We start from the raw sequence: 25,001 nt of genomic DNA, 5'->3' as shown, positions 1-25,001 counted from the left end.
GGTAGAAAGGATAGAAAACATTGGAAAATGACAATATAGCCAACAGATTGCAAGCTCGTGTTCATGAGTGTGGTATATGGTGTGGAACAAAGAGAAGAGGTTTTTCTCATTTCTTACTCATTTAACCTATAATACCCAATTACCTAGGAAACAAAAAATCTCCAATACATAGGATGTTGAAAAACTTTATACAACAGAAACTTCATAACCAAAACTTTCTAGCATATTCGTCTTAGATTCTAGTTACGCTATTTTCCTTGGTGCCACCTCATTGATTCTCCACTCTCTCCATATTAGGTGTTATCTTCCTGAAATACTCTTTGTCATATCACTTTGCTTCCCAGGAACCTACTACTCTCTTCATCTTGTCACTTAGTCCCTTCATAAATATCAGCTCCAAACTGGATGTCCATTGACAGAGGAATGGATAAAGAAGATGTGGCAATATAGACAATGGAATATTGCTCAGCCATAAAAAGAAACGAAACTGAGTTATTTGTAATGAGGTGGATGGACCCAGAGTCTGTCATACAGAGTGAAGTACGTCAGAAAGAGAAAAACAAATACCGTATGCTAACACATATATATGGAATGTAAAAGAATGGTTCTGATGAACCTAGTGGCAGGGCAGGAATAAAGATGCAGATGTAGAGAATGGACTTGACAAGGGTCGGGGGGGACGAAGTGAGAGAGTGGCATGGACACATATACACCAGCAAATGTCAAAGAGCTAGCTAGTGGGAAGCAGCCGCATAGCACAGGGACATCAGCTCGGTGCTCTGTGACCACCTAGAGGGGTGAGATAGGGAAGGTGGGAGGGAGGCTCAAGAGGGAGGAGATATGGGGATATATGTATATGTATAGCTGATTCACTTTGTTGTACAGCAGAAACTAACACAACAGTGTAAAGCAATTATACTCCAATAAAGATGTAAATAAAAATATAAATAAATAAGCGTCAGCTCCTCAGAGAAGCCTTCCCTGACCCTCCACTATAGAAAGAAAATGGCGTGTTCCATTTCTCTGTATCTCCTTATCCTGCCTTACTTTGCTTCATAGCATTTATCACAATCTGGAATTTTGCTACATAGTTGTTTCAATATTTATTATCTATCTTCTCATCAAGAATGTAAGCCCCATAAGGTCAGGGCCTAGGCACACACCCCCTACTTAACAACAGTGCCTGGCACATGGTGGGTACTCAATAGATATTTCATGAATGAAAGAATAAATGAGTGCCATAAACTACGTTTGCTGACTTTTGAAATCCTTCCCACTCTCGCTCTACCCTACCTTTCCAACCATGTTTCCTGCCCCTGTCCAATAACACCCGTCCCTCTGGTTTCAGGGGTCTCCTCACTTGCCCCTTCACAGTCTATGAAGCTCTGATTCAAGACCTCTCCATGTCTCCCTCCCCAGCCTTGCAGGTCTGACCTCCCCTAAGAAATGTTCCTAGATCTAATTTCATTTCACATTTATCTATTTCTTCCCTTTACCAAACTCTTATAATGCTCACTGTCTGTGCCATTCAGTTTTTCAATTAACTGTACACCATCTCATACTGTTCTCTAATGCTTTCATAAGCCATTAGCCTAGTCCTCTCAACTGCATTGTTCTTCCTTAAGGGTAGAGGTTCAGACAGATACTCCCTTTCTTCTCTTCAATGTAGAACTTCTGGTATACTGCAGGCACTCAGTAAGTACTTAGGCTTCCTTTGGTCATGTGATGTTAAGAGAAGCACTTATCACCTTATGTTTGTGACAACCAGGACCCTTATCACCTTACGTTTGTGGGAGGTGATCTTGCCAGGTGCCAGGCAAGACTGTTCATTCACTGAACAAACAGTGACTGAGAATCTGCTTTGTGGTAGATACCACTGTAAGTGCTGGGAAGTCTTGAAGGAGATGATCATCTGAGGAAACAGACCCTTAAACTGCAATAGAACAAGCTTTAGAGGCAACACATGGATATGGTGGAAACCTCCAGGAGTAGCATGTAACCTAGGGTTGGGTGAGTCAGGAACAGCTTCCCAGGTTGGATCTATCTGGCCCCAAATCAGAGCCACAGGAGAAAGAAAAGAAAAATTCCTCAGATTTTGTGACCTGCTGGCTTGAAATAATTTACAACTGTAGCATTTTTATAGTGTGCTATGCTCCATTCATGACTTCATTTTAAAAAATCACAGCACAGGCTCTCTCTCACAACCAACAATCTAGGGAAAACATAACTGCCATTGCAATGTCCATACATGCTACAAAATCACTGCTCCTTCTGCACAAATACTCGGGATTTGAACTCTAAGATGCCATTTTTACAGCTCATTTCTTCTCTTAGCTTCCTAGATACCACATAATCCTGGCTTTCCTCTTTCACCTAACTCCTGTGTGTTAGAGCATATTAAAGTTCCAGACTGGGCTCCCTTTTCCTCTCCAACTACACTTTCTCCTAAGTGAATATGTCCACTCCCATGATTTCAGATAGTTATCTTTCTACCCTTTTTTTGTGTGTGTGTGTGTGGCTGCATTGGGTCTTCGCTGCTGCACGTGGGCTTTTCTCTAGTTGCAGCGAGCAGGGGGCTACTCTTTGTTGCGGTGCGCGGGCTTCTCATTGCGGTGGCTTCTCTTGTCGCACAGCATGGGCTCTAGGCATGCAAGCTTCAGTTGTAGCACACAGCTCTAGAGTACAGGCTCAGTAGTTGTGGCGCACAGGCTTAGTTGTTATGTGGCATGTGGGATCTTCCCGGACCAGGGCTCAAATCCGTGTCCCCTGCATTGGCAGGCGGATTCTCAACCACTGCACCACCAGGGAAGTTCCTCAGGAAGTTACCTTTTTACTGAAAGTGCCTAAATCTATTCCTCTGGCTATAGTAGTCAGTATATGCTAAGTTGTGCTACAGTAACATATGAACTCCCAAACCTCAGTAGCTTAACACAAAAAGGTTTATATCTCATCCTGTACGACCAACATGGGTTAGCAGAGGAAACAGTGACTCTGCTTCACATAACCCACTCAGGGACCCAGGCTGAAAAGGGCTCTCCATCTGGAACATTGCTGATTGCTATAGTAGCAGAAGGAGTGGTCAGAGAGAACTTCAAATTCCCTGTTCTGTGCTTCAGTCCAAAGTGACATAGCCCATTGGTTAGACTAATCACATGACCCTCACCAAAATACAAAGTGGTTGAAAATATAGAAAAGCACACAGATATACAGTGAGGAATAACTCTCTCTGCCACACATACAGTGGGCATCCTTGGTCCTCCAACTCCATAAACAAATGCTTATTTGCCATCTTTATTGGCATCACCTGTGTACTTTGAACTGAATATTGATTCTTTTTCCTTCCAAACCTGTGTACTTCACATTGAACATTTATTTTCCTCCCCAAAACTTCCTGCCTTCCAGTCTTCCTTGTCTTAGTATATAGCACCATTAAGTTGTTCAACCCCAAGCTCTAAGAATCACCTCTCATTCCTTCTTTCTCTCACTTTACTCACACGGAAATAACTAGTTCTGTTATTTCTATCCCCAAAATAAATTCTGCATGCATCTGCTTCTTTCCACCTCCACTGCCCCCATGCTGATCTAAGCCACTACAGTCTTTCATGTTGGTGATAGCAGCAGCTTCCTAACTGACCTCTTTTCTTACACTTTATCCTTATACAATCCATCTTCTGCAGAGCAGCGTGATCTTTTTCAGTGGTACATTGATAAAATCTTTTCCCTGCTTAAAACCTTCCAATGATTTACCAATACACCTAGGATAAATTCCAAATTCCTTGTGTCTGACTCCTATCGATACTGAGCAGGACCCTGTAGGGCTCCTGGGCACAAAAGCCATCTGTGTTCTCGGTTTCTTGATTACAGTAATAGGCTTCATTCAGCCCCCATGACCTTCCCTGAGTTCCAACAAGCAGGTTCAAACAGCTGCTAATCACGGAAGGGAGGGGAAAGGGAGAAAAGGGAGGAGCAGTCAAAAGAAACAATAGTGCAGCCTTGGGGCAGGGTCCTGGTTGCCCCTCAAGAGATATACAGAACAATACCTTTGAGCTGTTTTGCAGATACTGAAACCCCCACCAGGTGGGAGAAGTTAATGGTATGCTGCCCACAAGCACTTAGACCCCAGACCTGCTGGACCCAAAAGATTGATGAATCTGACTCCCAATTAACTCACCACCTACCAATCAGAAAAAATGTTCACGAATTGATCACGTCCTCTTTGAACCATTGCTATAAAACTTCTCACTACTCCCTACAGGTTGGGACACACGGTTTTGAGGGCATTAGCCCACTGAGGCCCCCATTGCCTGGCAAAGCAATAAAGCTATTTTTTTCTACTTCACCCAAAACTCTGTCGCTGAGAATTAATACGGTGTCAGGGTACAGAGGCCAGATTTGGCTTCCTATGCTTCTCTGAGAAGTCATCTCCTACTTCTCTCCTCTGCTGACACTAAACTGCAGCCTGGCATGCCCAGTCAGTGCTGCCTTAGGGCCTTTGAGCTAACTGTGCCTGGAATGCTGAGCCCCATCCCCCACCAGATTTGCATGTGGCTGCCTCCCTGACATCATTCAGATCTCAAAGTCAATATCATTTCTTCAGAGAGGGCTTTCTGGACACCCAAATAAAGTAGCTGCCAGTTACTCTCTGTCACATCCCCCCTACTTGGCTCTTTGCATAGTCCTTGGGACTATTTGGTATTTTGCCATTTCTGTATTTGTTTGCCCATGGAATGTAGGCTCTCTTATAGCCACACTTTGTCTACCTGTTCACTCTTGTACTTCTCAGTGCCTAGAGGAACAGTGCCAGGCACACAGAGTAAACGCTCAATAGACATGAACTAAAGAAATGCATTTGTCACTCACTTAGAAAAACTTGGGTGCCACTGCGCATTCTCATCTTTATCTCATCTTGGTTTCTTTTCCATATATCCTTGTAAGGCAAAAGACTCAGACTGAAATCCTTATTTTCAACTGATGAAGACAAATCTAAAGAAATGAAACAGTGAAGTGATCATCCACGGGTTGGTGATTTGCAGTCTTCTCCTTGCCAATCAGAAGGAAGAAGTTAACTAAAGAGGCAGCTACTTGTCACATCTAGAGGTTCTTTTGACCCCAGTGATTAAGATGATGTGCCTGATGTGGTGAACTTTTATATTATGTTGCCAGAGAACTGGGAAAATAGCCCTTTGTCACACTGAGTTCTCAGTTTTGATGATGGCTGTCACTGTTCTGGAAGGAAATGACTCACCCAAGATGGGCGGAGGGGGAGTTGGGGCAGTGATGGGACAGGAGACAGGACTAATCTGAGGGTCTGTTTCCAAGTCCACTGGAATAAATAGAAAGTGAAGGTGCCATAATACACAGGCACATGTTGATACCAGACAGTATATAACTTTGGTCCAATTTCTAAAGCCTTCAAGGAAGGAAAGCCCTATGTGTCCCTTAGCAATTTCCTCTCCCTATACTGAGGTTGCCCAGAGACTAAAGGCAGTTTATCTTCCAATGTTTGTTCTATCCAGCTTCACAAAAAGGTCAGGACAGGTGTAGCTGGGGGTCATATAAAGGAAGCCCTTCACAGTCTATCAACCTTCATCTAGCACTGCTTTCCCTGCATATATTCTCACATCTTGGTTCTGAGTTTGCTCCCAATCCTCCCCATCGCTAACTCCTTGATTTGGCTTCCTGTACCTGGTCCATCTCTCAAGTGGTAAATGGCTTCAGTTGTTTGAGGACAACATCCTACCCAGTCTGGTCTGACCTCAGTGTCCTTATTTGTCAAAGAAGACTCCCACTTTCGGTCATCGATTACAGCTACAACTTTCTCAGCAAGATAGCTGTTATGGATGGAATGTTTGTGTCCCCCTAAAATTTATAGGTTGAAGCCCTAAATGCCAATGTGATGATATTTGGAGATGTAGCCTTTGGGAGGTAAGTGGGTTTAGATGACATCATAAGAGTGGGGTTCCCACTATGGGATTAGTGCCCTTACAAGAAGAAACAAAAGAGCTCACTTGCTCTCAATCTCCTTGCACTCTCTCTCTCCCTCTCCCCCTCTTTGTCTCACTCTCTGTCTCACCTTCTCCCCCTCTGTATCTCTCTCTCTCCCTCTCTTTCTCTGCCATGTGAGAACACAGCAAGAAGGTGGCCATCTGCAAGCCAGGAAGAGAGCTCCACCAGAACCTGGTCATGCTGACACCCTGATCTCAGACTTCTAGCCTCCAGAACTTTGAGAAATAAATGTGTGTTCTTTAAGCCACCCAGACTATTGTATTTTGTTATAGCAGCTTGAGCTAAGACAATAGTTATTCACCTCTCTTAAAAGACTGTACATTTCCCCCGAAACATGTTCTATTAACTCATAACCTTTAGAGTCAGTTGGGGAGGGAGGGTTCTTCTCTATTTCCAGTCTAAATTTCTCAGGACATAATTAGACCTCATACCAAAATGGAGATTTTGACCTCATTGAAAAAAAATTCTTCTTATTTCATTCCTATAAGAGAACTTTTTCAATCTTTACAGAACCTTATTTCAATGGTATTTGATCTATCCTGATTATACAAATGATTAGCCTTTTGGTGATCTAACCAATGACATTTAAAAGGCTTGAATTATGAAATCACAAATCTTTTGAGCTGAAAGATGCCTCAGAGAAAATAAGAGTCCGATCCCTGTATTTAAAAGATAAGGAAAGTTGAGACCCAGATAGCTGAGGTGTCCTGTACAAGGTCACACAGCTTGTCAAGAAATGGAAGGGAAGAAAACATGTGAGATGGCCTTCTTACCATTCTACCTGTAGTTGAAGAAAAGTTTTTAAAAGATAAAAAGGGAGAGAAATGGCTTTAGGGTCTTAAAAAAACGCTGATGCCATCCCAATGTATTTTATCACGCTTCAAGGATGGTATGTCATTAACATCGAGAAACCCTTCAGAACGTAAGAATGTTGGCGAATCATAATTTTGAAAACAGGGGTTAATTCCCAGATCACTGGGGTGAAGGGGCATGGGAAGTAGTGGGAGGAGAGGTCTTAAGAAAACCAACCTAAATCATGGTCCTTGGAACCAACTGCTCCTGTTTCTCTCCTATTGGGAGTCTTTTGTAAGAGAAAACTGGAAATGTTCAGCTGCACACAGATTGCTTTATTTAGCAGACAATCTCAGAAAAACAACATGTTCTCTTGTGATCTGAGGCTTGATTATCTAATTTTCTCTTTGTGGTGCCCCTCCACCAGCAACCACCTGCTAAACAGCCAGAACAGACATGACGACTCTGTTAATAGTCCTTGGTGCTCTGGTTTCTCAGTTGCCACGCTCTCCCCTGGACCTTCCATTCACTCCCATGTCTCCATCTGGAGAGGCCCCAATTCAATCTCCAGGTCTTTCCCTTGAACTTTAGATTCATTTCTAATGCCCCAAGGTGTATCTCTACCTTGATGTGACCGGGCACCTTAAACTCAACAAGTCTAAAACAAAATCCATGACTCTCTTCTCCATGACCCCAAATCCGTCTCTTTCATAGCCTATCTAACCTGCCTAGGTTAATGGTGTCACCAGGCACTCAGCTGCCTAAACTGAACCCTCAGAAGCATCCCTGACTCTTTCTTCTACCTCACCCACCACATCCAGCTCATCACTAGTCTCTCCTGCCTACCTCTTAGGCATCCCTAGACTCTGTCTCCTATACTCTATCCCCTCATCATCTGCCCAAAGTCCAGACTCCATCACCTTTTGCCTAGACTGTTACAAGGAACTTCTAGTAAGATAATAATCTTATTTTCCCTACCTTGCACAAATCCAATACACTCTTGCTAAAAACCCTTCTATGGCTCCCTATTACCTAAAGAATAAATTCCAAATTCTTTAACATAAAAAAGGTGACTTTAAATTTACTTACGTTAAACTTAGATATACTGAGCCTTAATATTCCATCCAGAAACTTTTACCCATTAGTAATGGATCTGTTCTCAAGAGCTGAATGTGGCAGAAGAATCGACCTAAGCCTTCATTCACAGAGAAGACTACGTATTGTGGTTGAAAGAATGGGCACAAAAAGCAGATGGAACTGGATGAAGTCCTGAATCCACCATGAATCATCATTGAGACCTATGTCTTTATCTGTTAAATGGGGATGATAATAGTACATCATCATGGGAATTACATGAAATGTGTGCAATGTGCCTAACAACAAAACTATCAATAAAGTGCATATATTATTATTAATATCATTATTATTAACATAACAACTCCTTAAATGTTTTAGGATAATTATGATAGGCCCCTCATTATTCTCTTCTTTAACCTAAACGTTCCCACTTCTTACTGTCAATTTCAAAATCATATCTTTTTGAGAATGGTTAACTCCTGTGGACCATTAAGAAACTAACCAAGACTTTATCATAAGACTTCAAAATAAACAGGAACTCATCCTTCCTAACAGTTTAAAGGTAATTAATAAATACAAAGTCTCTTTTACCAAAGGTGTTTTCTCTTTTAATCATTACAATTCTAAAGGATTAAACACCGTTTTATGTTAGTATACACTTTCGTTTCCTAATTGGGGCTTTCAAGGAAATTTTAGAGTGTCTATTTCAGACCACAAATTAGTCTCTCCTTTCTAAAAATGCACCTTCCTGGTTTTGGTCAGAGATTATTGGCAGGAAGTTAGGGAAAGCCCTTCTGTGGCTTCCTAGAGCAGCGCTATCAATCTAACACTTTTCACGAACACTGAATTATAGTTGTTTTAATAAGTAAAAGAGGGTAGTTGATAGAGCAGCAAAGTGGTCTTCTCTTGCTATGAAAATGAAAACAGAGAGCAAACACACTAGTCTATTAAAGTAAGATAAGTATTCCCAAGAAGTCAAGATATTGTTAGAGATGTTTTCAAAGTGTCAACAGATAATAAGATTGGGCAGTGAGCCACTGATACCCAAGAAGAATATACTTATTTGTTTCTTATGTGAATTAAATGATTCTTCAACCAAAAGTATCAGGGAATTTCCATTTAACACATTCAGAGTGTTGTTACTGTCATCTAGAGTGTGAATATTGAGGACTTTTTTTTTTTTTAAGTAGCATCATGAGAAAAAGCCCTGAAGTCTAAAATACCTCAGTCCCAATGTTGGCCCATCACTTAACTAGCCCTGTTATCTTGAACAAGATACTTAATCTCCCTAGATCTTCATTTATTCAACTCTAAAATGAAGAAGGGGAAATAAGAACATAAATCGGTTTGGAAAGAGGACCAAGTCAAGATAATTCATATCATGTGCCAAACACAGAGCCTAGCACACAGTAAGTACTCAACAACTGTTGGCCACACATGACTAGGTTTGGATAACAAAACTGCTGTGAATCTCATTTCATTTTTGTTTAGAGATCTAATGCAGTGACACCAAGTGAAAAATTCAGTCAACAGTTTTAAATTTTATCTCTTCATCCATTTGTTTTCGATTAATAAAAAATCAAATACCAGTAGGCTTTTTCCTATGGAAATGACCAGCCATTCTATCATCATGGAGAAATGCCCTAAGTGAATATTTCCTTTGATACACTGTATTTCTAGTTCCATAAACTTAGCTGCTTCATAGAGACCTGTAAACACTAAAGAAATTTTACTCTCTAAAGTTCTCTGCAAGGTCAGGTAGTAGCAAAAGATTAAGAAAAAATAATCCAAGTATCGTGATTGAGAATATTCTTCAAAGTAAAGTGTTGATAATGAAAGGAAAGACTCTTCCTAAAACCCCACCAAGCAGACAGGTGGCTTAAATTAGGTGCTAAATACAGGAAAATGGATAACTGAATCCAGCCATATCCCTGTCAATCTGGAAAATATTATTATATTTATTACAAGCAGAAGACATGTAGGCAGCAAGTTCTGAGAGAAGGTTAGGGACTTCAGGACAAATATCCAAATCTCAGAATTCTGTGGATTCAGTGGTAATTAGGTTAGATATCATTCTGCTGGATGTCAGATACAGAGGCATGCTATACCCCACCCCCATTGCTACATGGTGTTCAAGGGGCATTAATTAGTTGGTTAATACAGCATCATGATTAACTAAATCACATCAATACAAAATGCCGAGATATATGTTTAATGAGCTGGGTTTTTTTCCAGAATTAAACTAGATAAGTAAATAAACTACACTGACTTAACACAAGAATATGTCAAATTTATTTTCTTTTGATTGATCAAGGTGGTTCACAGTAAATTAGCATCCTCTAATGAAAAGGCTAGTGCAGAGAAAATGTTGATAATAATATCTGCTAACATATATTAATTTCTAGATATACACATGCATAGAGTTCTTTTAAATTGTTTATTGAAATATAATTGACATACAATATTATGTTAGTTTCAGATGTACAACACTGTGATTCGACATTTATATACATTACAAATTCATCACCAGGATAAGTATAATAACCATCTATCACCATACAAATTTATTGCACTATTATTGACTATATTTGCTATGCTATACATTAGATCCCTATGACTTATTTAATTTATAACTGGAAGTTTGTACCACTTCAATCCCCTTCGGCTATTTTTCCCAACCTCCCCACCCCCTCTCTCCTCTGGCATCACCAGTTCTCTGTATCTATGAGTCTGTTTCTGTGTTTTTTGTTTTTTAGATCCCCCATATAAATAAAATCACGTGGTATTTGTCTTTCTCTGTCTGACTTATTTCACTAAGTACAATACCCTCTGGGTTCATCTGGGTTGTAAAAATGGCAAATTTTCATTCTCTTTTATGGCTAATGTTCCATTGCATATATATCCCACATCTTCTTTATCCATTTGTCTATCGATAGAAACTTAGGTTTCTTCCATATCTTGGCAATTGTAAATACTGCTGCTATGAACATAGGCGTGCATTGATCTTTCTGAATTAGTGTTTTTGTTTCCTTCAGATAAACACCCAAAAGTGGAGTTGCCAGATCATATGGTGGCTCTACTTTTACTTTTTTGAGAAACCTCCATACTGTTTTCCAGTAGATGTACAACTTTACATTCCCACCAACAGTATAGGAGGGTTCCCTTTTCTCCACATCCTCACCAACATTTGTTATTTGTTGTCTTTTTGATGACAGCCATTCTGACAGGTGTGAGGTGAATATCTCACTGTGGTTTGGATTTACATTTCCCTGATGATTAGTCATTTTGAGCATCTTTTCATGTGTCTACTGGTCATCCAAATGTCTTCCTTGGAAAAATATCTATTCAGTGCTTCTGCTCATTTTTTTTTTTCTTTTTTTGCGGTACGCGGGCCTCTCACTGTTGTGGCCTCTCCCGTTGCAGAGCACAGGCTCCGGACGCGCAGGCTCAGCGGCCATGGCTCACGGGCCTAGCCACTCCGCGGCATGTGGGATCTTCCCGGACCGGGGCACGAACCCGTGTCCCCTGCATCGGCAGGCAGACTCTCAACGACTGCGCCACCAGGGAAGCCCTGCTCATTTTTTTTAACTGGATTTTTTGGTTTTTAAAAATATTGAGTTGTGTGAGTTCTTTATATATTTTGGATATTAACCCCTTAAAGGATATATCATTTGCAAATATCTTCTCCCATTCAGTAGGCTGCCTTTTCATTTTGTTGTTAGTTTCCTTTGTTATGCAAAAGTTTTTAGTCTGATGTGACCCCATTTGTTTATTTTTACTTTTGTTTTCCTTGTCTGAGAAGACACATCCAAAAAAACATTGCTAAGACTGATGTCAAAGAGTGTACTGCCTATGTTTTCTTCTGAGAGTTTTATGGCTTCAAGTCTTACATTTAAGTCTTTAATTCATTTTGAGTTTATTTTTGTATATGGTGTAAGAAAGTGGTCTAGTTTCATTCTTTTGCATGTAGCTGTCCAGTTTTCCCAACGCCATTTATTGAAGAGACTGTCTCTTCTCCACTCTATATTCTTGCCTCTTTTATCATAGATTAATTGACCACATAAGTGTTGGTTAATTTCTCGGCTCTCTATTCTGTTCTATTGATCTATGTGTCTGTTTTTGTGGCAGTACCATACTGTTTTGATTACTGTAACTTTGTAGGATACTCTGGAATCAGGAAGCATGATATCTCTAGCTTTGTTCTTTCCCAAGATTGCTTTGACTATTCAGGGTCTTTTGCAGTTCCATGCCAATTTTAGGATATTTGTTCTAGTTCTTTGGAAAATGCCATTGGTATTTGGATAGGGACTTGATGAAACTGTAGATTTCTTTGGATAGTATAGACATTTTACAGTATTAATTCTTCCATTCTACACATACATATAGTTCTAAGCACTTCAGGGATATTTAATCATTTAAACCTTCCAGCAAATCTACAACTACCTAAATAGATACTATTATCATCTCCATTTGATAGAGGAAAAATCTGAGGCACAGAAAAGTTAAGTAAAGTACCCGTGGCCACTTACCCAGTAGGTTGGTGAGCCAGAATTTCAGTACAAGCCTTCTAATCCAGAGCCCTTAATAATAACCTCTATACCAGTGATCCTCAATCAGGGGTGATTTTACCCCCGAGGGTATTTGACAATGTCTGAAGATAGTTTTGACTGTCATGACTGGAAGGGGAGAACTCTACTGGCATCTAGTGGGCAGAAGCCAGGGATGTTGCTAAACATCCTATAATGTACAGGACAGCCACCCCCGGCAACCCCCCCCCCGCCCCTTACCAAACAAAGAAGGAGCCGGCACAAACTATCACTAGTGTAGAGGCTGAAGAACGCTGCTCTGTATTATACTGCCTCTGGGATCAGTTATACCCTTGCTACGAAAAATGTGGTCTGCTGGTCAGCAGCACTGCATCACCTAGGAGCTTGTGAGAAAAGCCCACCCCAGATCTATTGAATTAGAATCTGCATTTTAGTAAGAGTCCCCAGGTGATTCATCGGTTCCTTGAAGTTTGACAGGCAGTGAGTTATATATACTATTAGCTCCATCATGCTGTGATAGGCCTCGAATAAGACAAACGCACAAGTTGTCCCACACAACAGTCGAGTCTCCATGCATAGGTGCAGAGAGACAATGTTAGGAAGGTGGTGGTGGGGAGGGGAGGAGGATGGACAGACCCATCAGGGATGGAATATCAGGGGCTGAAATTTTCTTCAGTTAGATGGTTACCTGAAGCAGTGGATGCAATCAGGAGGCACACAAAATCTGGGGCTACCAACGAGGGACTAAAACGGCCCTCAAAATCCAACTCTGACCTCAGGACTAAGGACTACGCAGACGACCAGGAGCCAGGTAAATACAGGTATGGAGCACAGCCAGGTAAATACAGGTATGGAGCACAGCTAACACCACTGGAGGGGTGGCAGGGCAGGATAGTCTTCACAAACATATAAACCAGCCAGGACAGCAAAGCTCCTTGAGTCTGGGTACCAGCTGTGTGGACCTGGGATCGGCCTGGTTTAAAGGCTCAAGTGCAGAGAATGCCCACCCACCTGATGAGATTTATATGTATTTCCACAAAATGCAACTTTCCTAGAACACCTTTTTAACAGTCAATAAGGCAAAAGCACTAGCAAAACACAAAACTCCAACAATCATTGGTCATTCTTTTAAGACAAGACTCCCATCCTTTTAAGATATACATGCACAGTGGCTAATGAGACACAAAAAGAGTTCCTCCTCCCAAGTGGCCCTCAGAGTTGGCCACAAAGTGCTGTAGAACCAACCGATCCTGATGCATAAACCGTTACACAATTTCGCATTTGGAGATTTAAGGCAATACTTTTGTCAAAACATGTTTCCTCCGCCACAGGTTTCTCAAAGCAATAAGCAAAATAACAATCTTTTGTGAGCTTTACCAAATGTTAACTGGGAAACCCTACTGTTTTTAATCGTGCTTGAATAAATGCAGACCAGGATCTGTGAGTGCAAATAAAGTGGTTTCTCTCCCGCTCTCTGCCTCCAAATCAGCTTTGCATTGATGGGCGGGCATTCCAAAGGCAAAGGCAAAATTGAGGGAAAATCCTCAGAGTCCAACCACTGTGAAAACCATTTCACGATAAACTAATAGTTTAAGAATACTTTTGTTGTGGTTATCCAAATAATTTCTCTTTCCATCATTCTCAATTCCTAAATCGCCACTCTAACTATTGCATGAAAATCATAGCATTTCGGGATGAACTGGATCTTAAAAGATTTTCTAGTACAGTAGTTTCCAAATGTGGGGTCCTCTGATTTGGGGAGAGAGGGATACTGAGGAAAAAGCCTAGAGCCTTTTAAAAATGCATATTCCCTGGGTCCTATGCTCACGAATTCTAATCCAACAGGTGTCAAGGGGGCCCAAGGAAGTTGTGCTTTTAACAATCTCCCGAGACTCTTCTGATGTTCAGCAGGTTCTGCGAACACTATCAAGTTCAATTCTCTCATTTTACAAGTCAGGAAACTGAGAACCGAACAGTTCATTTACTGCTATCATCCTAATCTCCAAGCTTAATTTATTTTGATGACCTAATCCTATTATTTTTTTAATTTGATCAACAACACTGTATAAAGTAAAAGATAGCGTTCCAGAATGTGAACTATCAAATGCAGAAGAATCCAGAATTTGGAGCTAGGATCTCTTCTGTTTCTTCCACTTCCCATTCCTGCTCATTTTAATCCATGTAAAAGTGAAACGGCCTCCCAGATATGCCTAAATGCCAGCCTCCTGGCCTTCACGGGGGAGGATACGAAAGTTTTTCAATGAACAGTCTGCAAACTAGCTATGTAATCAGTGACATTCCATACTTATATTTTCTCCCTTTTAATCTCTTACAGTTTTATTGTTCTTGAGCTTGCAGGGAATTTCTGGTTACCAAAAGAAGAACTGCATTATTGTAACTCAGGATATGTTGCCTCCGTGGTCCTACTGAGTGGTCAAATTCAACTATTGTAATTGCCTTTTATCTACATATATGCATACATAAAAGAAAGTTAACTTAAGGAACACATCCACTGTTTTCTTTAATTTCCCTCACTGCATTCTTGATTTTCTAAGAAGTGACTTGTCTAACTTAGCTACAAAACAAATAGCATTAAGAAAGAAAAAGTGCAATGACAAAGATAATGGTATTGTTTGGCTTGGGTTTTTGAGGGGTAAGAAATACCAAAAAAACACAAAGATTAATTATTTATTTTTAGGCAAAGGCCCACTCCTATTTGTGAAAATATATCTGCAGACAAAAAAATGCTGCCTGCCATTTCAGTAAACAGGGAATGTTACCTGCCATCAAGCCATCTGCCACTGTAGCCACAGACAGTGTTCCCTGAGGGGAATGCAGGATGAAGAAAAACAGGATACTGGCCCTAGATAATTAAGATGCATATCTAAGGAATAATTTCAGTGAGCCCAGACTTTTCCATCTTCCCATATATAGAAAAGCACTAAAATCATTGACTTGACATGTCTGTTTTTTTGGGATTAGCAGTAACCTCTTGATGTTCAACTACATTTTTTGTTTGCAGCGAAAACTCTTATACGTCCTGGCTCCTCCCTTTCCTCTTGGGCGTAGTTCCTCAGAGCATCTGAGAGTTGTCTCCCAAGCTCTAGTCCTCAGTAAGGTCCCTAATAAAACGTAACTCGCATCTTTCAGGTTGTGCGTTTTCCTTCATTTGACATATCCAAATTCTGGCTGAGTTCACTCAGCTTGCAATTCTGCCCTGGGATACAACTGTACTCACTATGTCTATTCCTTTTTCAGGCATTAAGATTTAAAGAAAAGAAGAGTAGGTAGTCCTAAGAGCCATGGCCTTCCTGTACAGTGTACCTGCTGTTTAGTCCAGAAAATGTAAGCTCATTTTTGGTATCTTAACAGCCACATTATTTTCTTTGGTATTATCAAGTTAACCAATATGTTTTTATAAAAGATCCCAAAGCATATTATATTTTGACTCCTCCATCTATCAAAATCCTACAAGCTTTAGAGCCCATACAGTTCCCTGCCACCTCTGGGAAGCACTCTGGCTTCCATTCTTTATACCCATCTAGCATCACATATGGTAGAAGACCCTGCTACTCAAAGAGTGACCTATGCACCAGCACATCAGCACCACCTGGAAGCTTGTTAAAAATGCCAAATCTTGGGCTTCCCTGGTGGCACAATGGTAGAGAGTCTGCCTGCCGATGCAGGGGACACAGGTTCATGCCCCGGTCTGGGAAGAACCCGCATGCCGCGGAGTGGCTGGGCCTGTGAGCCATAAAAAAAAAAAAAAAAAAAAGGAAAAAAAAAAGCCAAATCTTGGCCATGCTCTGGACCTACTGTATCAGCATCTACATTTTAGTAAGATTCCCAAGTGATTCATATGTACGTTCAAGTTTGAGAAGCACTGTTCTGTGTAATATAAGACTTCATTACAGTTTGCTTTGAATCTCTTGTCTCCTCCAACTCAGTTTTTATATCTTACAGGGAACAACTTTTGTGTTGTCTCAGCATTTGGTACCATGAGAAATCTATGGTGGAACTGAAGACAATACTTATGTAGCAGACACTGTTGGTTGCCTGTCCTACAGCTATTCCTCATCTTCAATCTAGCTAACAGTACCTAGGCTTCTATCAGGGAGGCATGGCCAGGTATCCTAGGGATGTGGGATCCAGCTCCATTTCCAGCCTCAAGCCCAACTGTGGTTTGTGCTGATCATGGTGATCGTATGGTCCTACTTCTCTTCCCAGTCACTGGGGAGCAGGGAGTATGGGTATGGGACACAATTCTAGCAAAGTTACTGATGAGGGAGACATGGTTCCCTGGAAAAGTTTCTGAACAATTCCAAAGGGATATGAAGACTTAAAAACCCCACTTTATGACTCTGGACATTTCCTGATGAAGATATGATCCCTAAAACTAAAGAAGCCATCTTGTAAACAGTGCTAGCCCAAGGCCCAAGGAGAATATTCAGAATGGTTGAGCAGAAAGTTGGAAGGATCTGGATCTCTGCAGGCATTGAATTCACCAACCTTGGACCTGCTTTACTTCCAGACTTCTTATTATGTGACATATCAATCATCTTATTAAGCTATTAATGTTGGATTTTCATTACCTGAAACACAAAGTATTCTAACTGATAGAACTGTTGACTAAAGGATCAACCAATACTTGAGGGTGTACATTCACCCTTTACATGTATTATCTCATGCAATCATGTCAGTTCTATGAGGAAGGCACCGTTGTCCCTATTATATTGACATGAAAACTAAAGTTCAGAAAGATGAACATTTCCAAGATTCAGGATTTGAACTCAGATCTGCCAGAACCCATCACTCAGGCATCTTCTTCCATCCTCTTACCATGGTTTGACTGTTAAGAGCCAAGATAATTTACTCACACTACTTTCTTGGGCCTGTATAAGAGTTGATCTTTGGGAGGATTACATTCCAGCTTGGATGGGGAGGAAAATCTTTTATAGGTTTTCTTGGGAGTAATTTATTATTTGCTTTACTGATGACACTGCATGAACAGATGTGTGGGTTATTTTAAATGGGAGTAGTCTCAGCCTACAAAACTCTATTCCCAAAGAATCCTGCAGCATGCCAAGCAGGTTCAAGATGAATAAAATAATGAAGCTCCCAGTTTGTGAAACTATTCATTGTAAAGAGATGCTGTGTTATAAAATTAATGAATCTTTCCAAGAGAGTTGATGGCAATGAACCGTTACCCAATTCCTGACATGTACACATGGGTCTGAAGGAAGATGAAACCTCTACAAGTAGTGCCAAAGGAAAACATAACACTGTACTTCTTTTAATCTACCAGTTCACTTTGAAAGTATGTGGCTCAGCTTTCAAATTTGCCCAATTTAAGCAAGCATCTGCAGGTGTTTTTTCTGAAAGAGGAGATTAAAAAAATATATATTCAAATATGTGGAAGTCTCCAAAAACACCACCTAAATATTTCATTTGCCATTCCCACATGATGGACTGGTAGAGATGCTACCCTTGAAAAGAGGCCGACAGTTTACTCAGGGTGGACTCCAAAATTATAAGAGATGAAAGGCTTTTGGATCAATCTTTAGCTCCCAAAAGAGTATCATTCTTATTCTTAGAAATGTCATTTCTCAGGTGTCTAGAGATACATAACAAGCAGAAATGTTTCTGTAATAAAAGGAGAACACAGCTTAGACACAATTAGCAACATTAAAGGAAAGAAGCTGGCTTTCCAGGAAAATAAAGCCCTGTCCTCACACAAAGATAAATGTCTTGGAGCACTGGCCTTCCACTCTCCATGTGCAGGCTACGCTTGGAAGGTCACCCTATGTAGACAAAATGCTAAACCTGGCTCTTAATTAGGTCACTTAGTCAATACGGTAGAAAATTCAGTCCCAATGGTCATGTAATGCATGTAAACAATGTCTGTCTTTTTTTCAGTTCAGCCTTAAAGATCTCTTTAAATGTGTTGTTGGAAGTGACCAATTATTTCAGTTAAAAGGGATGAACTAATAATTATGTGCAGACATGGGCACTGCTGATTAACTCTAGAAATGGCATAATTCACTCAGTAGTCTCTCAAATATTTCACTTTAGCTTCTTAAAATAAGGACTCTGACTCATTATTGTGAGAATCAGAAAACTGTTTCTCATTCTCAAGTCAACAGAACAATGAAAAAAGACTTATTTCAGTATTTTATCTTCCAATTGAATTTTTGAGCTCTGCACAGGTATCCTAGTAATTAGGAGGAAGACAAAAGAGGTATGGGAATAGAGGAAAATGAACCATCCTGATTGCTAAAGTCGAACATGTTCTACCAGCTTGTCCTTCATACAACCATGGCATTTTAATTATTCTTCCTAATTAAGAATTAATTTAAAACCATCTTTTTGGGTAGATCAATCCCCCCAATAAATCAAAGAAGACCCGTGATATGATTGATAACTTTTATATATATTTTGGAAGAGAATCTCCAAAATATTAAATAGGCTCATCATGGTAGATTTTTTTTAAACTACAGACATTTAGGGGAAGTTGGAATCTTGAAATATAATCAGTTTTTAAAAAGAAAACTAACTTAATAATTAATATAGTGAGATAGTACTGATAGACATTCTGATTAAAATTCAATATATACAAATCTTAATTTTAAGTTGAGCATAAATAAATGCTGTTAAAAGTAAGGCATGTTGTAAATAAAGAATACAACCATTTTTTTAAAAAAAAGTATGGCATGTTATCTTTGATACACACATACATACGATATTTTGATAAAAACATAATTCTAAATCAATGATAGACACAAAATAACCCAAGAATTAGAAATCCTGAAATCACAATTTCTGTTCCTTTTGTTTATATCATAACAACAACAAAAAACTTTAAATTGTGACACAGCATTAAAAAAAGAGATGAAAGTTTTCACTATTTTCAGCCAATCCTTAGCCCTTAAATTCTCACTCAATAATAAAGGCCTATGACTTTTAAATTTTTTACTAAGTAATATAAAACCATGACACTGTTTAGGTTGCATATGCTACCTACTCAGAGCCTTATAATTACGTGTTTGAATCGACTGTTTTCTAAATGATGAGCTATTTTATTAGAGCGAATCTTTATTCCTTTTATATAATGTTCAAAGCAAAGCCTAATGGCAGCTGGATGACAATCTCAAATTTTCCCTCACTGTGCATGTTGCTTCAGATTCCCAAAGCTGCCAGCAGGCTTTATAGAAATAGAGAAGTTCTTTATAGCCACCTACCGGGAAACCTGCGAAGGTAGTATTACACTGACCATTCTTACAAGTGAATAAAGGTTTTCTTCTGGGGAGGACAAAAAAGTTGCTATAAATGTGAATTCTAATAGCTATGGAGGTAGGCAAGGTATGGAGGTATGGATCTCTCTCTCTTGAAAATCATTTTCCACTAGTTGGTAAAGATTAAACAATCTTTTGGTTCAAAAAATTTGTAAAGAGTGCTCTTTTCTAAATAGAGCTACAATTCAGTATGTCTATATTTCATTTTCCCCCTCTAGTTAAACATTTGTTGACCCACCTAAATCCAAGAAGTTCTGTTCCTGGAGTCCTGCTTTCAGAGAACAGTCTACACAATATTAGAAAGTGGGAAGAGACAGCAAACTGATCCATCCAGCAGTTTTTATTACATTTCAAGGTGGGGAACCTTCTGTGTCATTTTTATTTCCCCAAACTGCAACAGCTGATGTGATCTGAGAACAGAGTTCAAAGGATGTGCAGTAGGACCAAATGAAACAGGCTGAGTATGACCGACAGATCCTTGAACCCTCACTTGAAATTTATGAATGCCTTCAAATGCATCTAATACTTTACAGGTGTGTCTCTTCCCAACTCAGCAAGTGGTGTGACTTCCTCGCTCGTTTCTCTTGGACAGCCTGCAGCCTATCAGACGTCTCTGTGCACCACTGCATATTCTCTCCACCCCATCCCTTGCTAAGACACTGTGACAACTTGTTTCCTGAGCAATCAGCTTCACTTTGGAGTAACCTGACAGTGAAACACACCCCAAACCTAAGCCTGAGCCCCACACCCCTCCTCTCCTGCCCACCACTGCTAGAGAGCCATGGAATAAATACTTCTTGTGGTGGTTAATTTCATGTGTCAACTCAACTGGCCAAAGGGTGCCCAGGGAAACACTATTTCTGGGTGTGTCTGTGAGGGTGTTTCCGGATGAGATTAGCATTTGAATCAGTGGATTCAATGTAGACTGCCCTACCCAGTGTGGGTGGGCATCATCCAATCCATTCGTGTCCTAAATACAACAAAATGTGGAGGAAGGAGGGATTCGCCTCTTTTTTTCCTGCCTCACTGTCGAGCTGGGACAGCTTATCTCATATTCTCCACCCTTGGACTAGGCCTTGCAGTTGTAAGTTCCCCTGGGTGTCAGGTGTTGGAACTTAGACTGGAATGTCATCGCTGACTTTCCTGGGTCTCCAGCTTGCAGATGGCAGATCATAGGATTTCTCAGCCTCTTGTCATCACATGAGCCAATCACTCATATTAAATCTCCTTTTATATTCTATTGGTTCTACTTCTCTAGAGAACCCTAATACATTTCCCTTTTCAGACAATTTTGAGACACTTTTCACAAGGAACTCCAGAAAGTCCTAACTAGAGTGAATATGTCACCTCTAGCGGCAGCCAACGCAAACACTTAATACTGACTTTCCCTCCTTCCCTATTCCATTTCCCAGCCACTCCCTCTTCTCCCTGGACTTAACTTCCCAAATCATCTACCTACATCCAAGGCTCTGACTCAGGCTCCACTTTGAGAAAGACTTAGCCTAAGAGACCTAGAACATCGTAATCATAATTTTGAAGGCGAGCCTGCCATAAGCAACTTTCTTAGAAAGCTGACAGTGTTAAGATCATTGGCACTGAGTGATGTAGTAAGGGTGTAAGTAGGATTCAAACCCAGGTGTGCTGGAGACTCTCAACATTGCCTTCCGTGTGGTCCTGCTCAAAACAACACTCTGTAGACATTGAGGCATCAACCAAACATAACATTTCAAAGTGTCTTAAGTTGTCCAGGTGCTTCCTGATATTAACAATAATAACTACTATTTATTGAGGGCTTCCTATGTGCCAGGTTCTGTGTCTTTGTGATCTCATTTCATCTTTATGACAAGCCTGTGAAATAAGCCAGAGGCTATTTCCTCATGTGTGTACCACGATGCCTGCTAAATAAATAGACACTCGGTACTTGCTTATTGGATTAAACTGAACTGAAATAAAATTTAGAAACCACAGATCTTTTCTATCTTCCTACTTCCTTTCAGAAAAATGAAGTGGACCTCATGCTCACAAATTTCCTGAAAATCCCCACTTTGTTCTTTGATAACATATTCTGATGCCTCAAGAACAAACAGAAACATATTTTCAAAGCTCGGGTTAGTAGTCTCTTCAAAGGAGGAATAAAAATGTAGATTCACTCAAGGAAATTAGTATCGTGGAATATGGAGTTATAAGGAAACTTCAGGAGGTTATCTAGTTTATAACCTTGTCTCTAGGCAAAACTACAACAAAGCTGTTGTGAACACATCTCTGCCTGTGTCTCCAGTTCAAATCTTATTATAACCCATGATAATTCTGATCTCCAAATGATACAAAGATCCCTCTGATCCAACAATTGGCCAGTTTATTTCAAGCAGTGTTTGATAAGGCCAAATTTCAACAAGAAACGTTTTAGTGGGCCAGAGAATGAAAACTCAAACAGGAGGAGAATTTCAAAAAGCTTCGTAAAGGCCAAAGACTGCGAGCGTGGATCTGCATCAGCGTGTTTTTATTTTTGAAACTGCAAATCCTGAACTCTGGGAGAAATTAAAGAGCAAAGAAATTCTGAAACTAAAAAATTTCATTACACCAATAAAATAAATACCTATTTCTTATAGGTCAGGAGTAAATGATTATTACACATGTACCTCTTTATTGGATTAATAAATATGGTTTTGTTCAAGACCCCTAAGGCAAATGTACAATAAAATGTGAAGAAGAAGATGAGAAGGATAATATCTTTGAGCATCTTCTAACCCAACAAGTGAATTTTTATGTACACGTTTGTCCATTAAAAAAATGCAAAGGTCATTTATGAAAATAGGACGATAACAACGGGGCTTAAAGTGCATGCATCAGAAGTCCATTATAATATCACTTGTTATTAGATGCTTTCTGCATTCAGCTTGGTCAAGACATTCCCTCGGAGACATCTCAACTATACTTAGCAAAGCACAGTATCAGGTTTTCTCACAGTATCAGGTTTATTAAAATAGAGTCGAATTATCTTCATTCACTACAAATGAATGAAGATAGTGAATGAACTTAATTAATCAGCTAATTTATTAATTAAGGAAAGATGTCTTAAAACCACTGCTATGTTGTCCATTAAGGATAAAGATGCTGACATTCTGCAGAGTCAACTATCTAATGGGAGTAGAAAGTGGCTTTTCCATGATGAAATAACGTAAGAATAGAGCATTGGTTTCCTTATTTCCTTTCATGCCTAGGCCCCATGAGCATTTTCCATGCTGCCTCACTGTTACTCAGACAAAGGTTCTGCTGTATCCAATACCATATTTGTCATGTGTCTATTATATTTTTATTTATTTTTTTTATTTATTTTTTTTTTTTTGCGGTACGCAGGTCTCTCACTGTTGTGGCCTTTCCCGTTGTGGAGCACAGGCTCCGGACGCGCAGGCTCAGTGGCCATGGCTCGCAGGCCCAGCCACTCCGCGGCATGTGGGATCCTCCCGGACCGGGACACGACCCCGTGTCCCCTGCATCGGCAGGCGGACTCTCAACCATTGCGCCACCAGGGAAGCCCTTAATTTTTTAATTGAAGTATATAGTTGATTTACAATGTTGTGTTGGTTTCAGGTGTACAAGGTATAGCAAAGTGATTCAGATATATATATATGTGAATACACACACACACACACACACACACACATATATTCTTCTTCAGATTCCTTTCCTATATAGGTGAATACAAAATATTGAGTATAATGGAGACACATGTCATGTGTCTTCAGACTGCCTTTTCTATTTGCAGCCATCCGTGCTTGAGACACAGACCAAATTAACCATCAGTACAGGCTGCGAGCTATACTGGCTATTGGAAACCCCTGGGACATGTGTCCTCTGGAAAACTAACCAAAGTTGTTGCTGTTGTTCTTGTTCTTTTAATTTTAAGAATTTTATTTGAATGTCTTCCTAACAGATATGTTTCTGCCTTAATATAATATACAATTGTCCCCTGAACAACATGGGGTTTGGGTGCCCACCACCACTCAAAAATCTGAGTGTAACTTTACAGTTGGCCCTCTGTATCCACGGTTCTACATCCACAGATTCAACAAATCATGGATCGTGTAGTACCGTAGTATTTACTAATGAAAAAAATCTGCATATAAGTGGACCTGCCCAGTCCAAACCCGTGTTGCTCAAGAGTCAACTGTATTGGTATAGTATAGTTTAGTATAATACTGTAATATAGTATAGTATTAGTACTAGTATTATAGTATAGCATTAGTACTATAGTATGTGCAATACAGAAAAATATTAGAATTATAGTATATTATTAGCATTTGTATCACTATTATAGTAAAACATGTTATAGCATAGTATTAGTATAGTATGTTAGTACAATCTGGAAGCATAAACCCAATATATATTTCTATAATAATGAGGTAAATAATGTTAGCTGCCATAACAAATAAATCCTGGAGGCTTAATACAAAAACTTTTCCTGTTTCACTAGTATCCCATCTAATCCATAAATACAGCATGTAGGTTCCCAGGCTCTTTCCATTGTGTGCCATGCTGTTGTCACCCCCAGACAGTGGAAAGGTAAAGAGAAGGTAGAAGGGGGCACCGACCTCATAAAAGTCTTGAGTGGAAGTACCACTCGCCATTTTCATTCTCATTCCACTGGTGAGAACCAGTGTGTGCCTGGGATAGCCAGAGGGCCATATCTAGATGCAAGGAGGGTTGGGCAATTCAATCCCTGGCTGGGCAAACATTCTCCAGCTAAAATTCCATCATGTGGATAATGCCAACAAATTCCACTAGGCATTCAGCCATCTCTCCCACACTGTTCTTTCTTCTTTCTCTCATACTGTTCTAGAGCACACCCTTAAAAGGCTTTTCCTCTTGTTGTTTGTTGAGAGGTGAGGGTTTCAGAGAGGTGCAATTTGACTGTACTTCTATGGCTGAAGTACAAGGTATTTAATGAAAGGGTCATCTCTCTCCTTGATATACTTGCTTTACTCACAGCCAAACTCATTGTCTGAAGTTCTTGTCCACTTGGGTAAAATATTTAGTAGATATCTAAGTGTCTATTCTCCTTCCTGCTTCTAGATCCCAAATTATATGATATCAAATTATCCTGTCTCTAACAAGCTTCATGACTCTTTTTTTCCCTGAATCTATAGATTCCAATGATGAGGCAATGTTCTTTGGTGAAATACTTACAGACTTCATCTATCAGGGAAAAAAGAAATTCTGGTAAGCTCTTTATTTACTCAACAAATATTTACTGAGCATCTGCTGTGTACAAAATGTGATGCTAGAC

This window comes from Mesoplodon mirus, assembly GCF_964341445.2.
Source record: "Mesoplodon mirus genome assembly, chromosome: 8".
NCBI classification, from domain to species: Eukaryota; Metazoa; Chordata; class Mammalia; order Artiodactyla; family Ziphiidae; genus Mesoplodon; species Mesoplodon mirus.
Note: the sequence above shows the minus strand (reverse complement) of the source record.